This window comes from Nanorana parkeri, unplaced genomic scaffold (assembly GCF_000935625.1).
Source record: "Nanorana parkeri isolate BGI_ZX_2015 unplaced genomic scaffold, ASM93562v1 scaffold1395, whole genome shotgun sequence".
Taxonomy (NCBI): domain Eukaryota; kingdom Metazoa; phylum Chordata; class Amphibia; order Anura; family Dicroglossidae; genus Nanorana; species Nanorana parkeri.
This window is the reverse complement of record NW_017307663.1, coordinates 249,337-253,785: the sequence shown is the minus strand read 5'-3', so window position 1 is coordinate 253,785 and position 4,449 is coordinate 249,337.

The following is a 4,449-nucleotide window of genomic DNA, read 5'->3' as shown; positions in this document are numbered from 1 at the left end:
GGGGCGGGGAGGGGCAGTTGCCCCGTTGCCCCCCTCCCTGGATCCGCCACTGGTTCCAGGGCAGATCGGTTCTCCTGCACATACAATATGCGATGCCGATCTGCCATGAAACAGCTGAGAAAGCGTTGGAATGCTTGACCTATTGGCCGTCACATATTCCACCGCCGAATAACTGGGCGGGATTACGTTAAAATGTGTGACCACCTGACCGGTCACACATTCCAACCTAGTCACAAACTTTGATAGAACAGGGGGAGATGAAGAGGGATTATGTAGATGAGGATAGAGGGAGGACATGAGTAGAGGTTATGCAGATGATGAGGAGAGGTTATGGAGATGTGGATGGAGGGAGGAGATGAAAAGAGGTTATGGAGATGAGGATGGAGGGGGAGATCAGTAAATATTATGGAGATGAGAAGGAAGGGAGGAGATGAGGAGAAGTTATGGAGATGAGGAGGGAGGAGAAAAGGAGGGGGTTATGTAGATGAGGAGGGAGGAGATGGTTAGAGGTTATGTAGATGAGGAGAGGTTATGTAGATGAGGAGGGAGGGAGGAGATGAGTAGATGCTATGAAGATGAGGAGGGAGAGAGGCAGCAGATGAGGAGAGGTAATGGAAATGAGTAGAGGTTACGTAAATGAGGAGAGAGGGAGGAGATCAGTAGAGGTTATAGAGATCAGTAGAGGATATGGAGATGAGGAGGAGAGAAGGGTGAAGAAGAGGAGGGGCTATGTTTATGAAGAGTGAGGGAGGAGGGAGGGGAGAGATGAGGAGAGGTCTGTTCTTTATAATCCGTCAGAAATCAAGCTGGCAGGGCTGACAACATGTGCTTAGGAATTCAGAGCTGTGTTGTCACGTCATACAGGAAGGTAGGAGCTCACTATATTTCTGGCACACCAGCTGTTATTTTCCTGCACTCGTACATGTACATGTATCGCAGAGAAGTATAAAGTATGTTTTCTTTTTTTAAATTCTGCCTTAACATACGCTTAAAATTCATAAAAAATGTAATCGCGCTCCTTCTGAAAATATGTATTACAAGGGCATTCTAGAAACAAATTGCAGAATGTGGAATGTATTTGTTTACCTGTTTTCCAGGCATATGCAAAGCCGATATCATCTCCAATGTTTGCAAAACTCTTTGCGTGCCCCTGCTAAATATTTACAAGAGGCTGCGCCGTGGGCTGTGTGAACATCCAGTTTTTGACGCGGAAATGATGACCGGAATAGCAAGAAGTGTTTAACACGTTTTATATGAATATGATTAGATGCCGCAGATTATCTGCTGAAAGAGATACATTATTTATGCAGCTTCTTTATACCGTACCTAAGACTGCTCCTGTGTGTTCCCTCCTGGGAGAGAGTCACAGAGCATGAAGAACACACAACATTTGTATTGGGCATGGCGGCGGCGGAGGTCTGACAAGTAGGTCACACTAATAATATCAATTACAAAAACAGTGACTGCCAAAATCAGCTCCATCTTCACTGCCAATTCAATATTGAAGACCTCTGGGCAGAAATAATCTTAACCCTTGCAGCGGGTTAAGTGCTTGTTTTCATCAAGGGACAAAAATAACAAGGACTCACCTGAACCTGGTTGCTACACAGGTCTGCACTGCAAGGGTTAAGATTATTTATGCCCAGAGTTCTTCTTTAACATTTCATTGTCAATGACATATGCCGTTCGTCAATGGCAACGGGCCCCTGTAAACAGACTCCTGACGGCTGTAGCCTGTTTACCTGTGTAAAGCCAACTGTTGGATTTACACTGGAAGTTATTCTGGTAGCTAAGCTGCCGCCAGGTCGCTTCCAGTACCCCAGCCTTGCTTCCTGGGCTCCGCTGCTCCTCCTGCGGGCCCGGGACCAAGTGTGACACATTACTGTGTTTATGGCAATAACTACTGCAGTATACATTTTGGTCAGTAGATGGCAGTGTTTATAAGTTCTGTTATATCTATGACTCCATTGTATTGAATAAGGTAGATAATAAAGCTGTGGCTGCCTTCCTGTTTTAGCCATGCCATGAGCATACATATCAGACTGTGTGCTTGTGTTTCTCTGTGAAGCTGCGGAAGAAGTTCCAACACCAACATCTCGGGTATCGGCGGGAAGCGGGCAGAGAGACCAGCGAACATTCATTTGCCAATCTCCTCCCCGCTAAATGAAGGTGGAAGTGATGCTGTCTGCATCACTTCCAGTTCCACAGCTGCCACTCCCTAGCTTAAGAAGCCAAGGAACAAGCTATTCAACCACGATCTGCACTTGAATAGCTTCTTTGAAGTGGAAAGGTGACACTAGGGGTAAAATAGACCCCAAATGTCACCTTAAAGAGAACTTGTCCCCACTAGTATGCTATCAAATAGGGGGCATTAGAGCCCCCTTATGTGATAGCAATGACATTTAGTAAAAGAAAAAAAAATGAATGGCAGAATCTCACACTAAGGAAGGAGGAAATGACATCATACAAAATGGGGAGGATACACAGAAAAAGTAGTATAATAAACACAATAACCACAAGGTGACAGCAGAACAGGAAATAACTATGGCAATGCACAATCACCAAATACCAATGCAACTGCAATGCCCATACAACTGCTGGAGGCAGCACACTCCCCGCCCAATGGACAGCTATAGCCCTGACTCAGGAGTGGGTCATGTTGAACCTCTGCAGACAGACCACTTCTTCCACACAGAGAACAAGAGTCCTTCTTTGTGGCATGCTGGCACGAAGCAAACTGTAAGACATTGTTTTGATGCACTTATAATGCATTTATGGTACATTATGGGCCCTCCTTACCATCTTGTCTTGAATTGTATTGTGATGGTAATGTCTTCCTTATATTGTGAAGCGCTGCACAAACTGTTGGCGCTATATAAATCCTGTATAATAATAATAATAATATTTTGCTGATTTAAACTGTTCAGCCGGGTTTTAAAAAACAACAATGCTGGTGAACATTTTGAACAATTCTAATTGAGTGTCTAAAAAAATAAACGTAAAAAACAACAGAAAGAAAACATGACAAAATATCAGAAGCAGGTCAACGCCCGCCCCACTTGTCAGAAGCGGGGACAAATTTGTCCTGTTCTTGCTCCTCATTACAGCTTTTGTCAGGAAAAGTAAGTTATCTGAAGATGGTATTGCCTGGTATGTCTCCTGAGTTATGGCAGAATATTCCAGGTATTTGACCTTACTCGGAGTTCTGTGCCATGATAAACTGCCATTTCCTCTCTACAGCTTTTAGAAAACCATAAACAGAGAGGGAGCAATAACCATTACCTGTTAGGACTAGATTTATCAAGCAGGGCCAATTCCTATCTGTCTTAACATACTGTACCGGGCTCTTAGTCAGTGAGATTAGGACACGGTAAGGTTATTGTAAGTGGACATAAAATACAAATTAATAAATCATTTACAAATAGTGTCATCAACTATCATTGACAAGGGAAGGGTCTCGGTTAACTATTCAAAGATCACCGATATTAAATCTATGTTGTTGATCAGCTTCACAGTCCATACTGTGAGAATTTGGGATGTATACAATCTCGGGTTTATCAACCAACCCAAAAAAAGGTGCCCACTCCTGTGGCAGTGACCGTTCACCTCTCTCCCCTTCCGCTCGGCTGCGGCATGTGTCTCTTGGCATCCTCACGTCTAATGGACTGCATTAGACGTGATGATGTCACAAGTCCTTAGACCACTGGAGCCTGGGGAAAAAGAGGCTGTAGGGACCGGTCCAGCAGCCATCTTAGTGATATCTCCACACACCGTAGCTATGTACCCCAGAATTCAGCGGGTGCTGGAACAACTGGTGGATGTCGCCATAGTATACAGATTGGAGGATATGTTGTCCGCACACCATTCTGCTTCAGAATATCATCTGTATTCAGGGCCATCTCTATATTTAGGCAGCCTGAGGCTGTTGCTTCAGGCGGCACCTCTTTGGGTCATGTGAGGGCGCGTCAGGCAAAGAGCAGGGCAGCCATCAGGGGGGTACGGCCGATACTCATGTAAGGGGCCCGGGCAGCCTCGGGGCCCGCCTGGGTCCCTTACATGACTATCGGTCGACGGTGAAGGGTGAGGAGGCGGAGGCCTGGCCCTAGCAGCGCAGGGCTCCAGCATTGCAGCTCCAGCGGCTTTGAGACAAGCTAGGGCTCCATCAGCAACGCTGCTCGTCTGATGTCGGACTGCCGAAAGTGACTCTTGGCCGGTCCGGCGGCAGACGAGGCCATGTGTGCAGGTAAGAAGAGCTAGGAAGGAAGGAAAGGAGGGAGGGGAGGGATGCACCCTGACCAGCCCACCTGAGACCCCTTCGGAGCCCACAATAGAGAGTCTCAGATGGGCTGTGCAGCATCTATGGTGGGCTCTGCAGGGTCACTCTCAGGTGGGCCTGTGTCCAGCGCGTCACTAAGCCCTGCGTCCAGCGCGTCACTAAGCCCTGCGTCC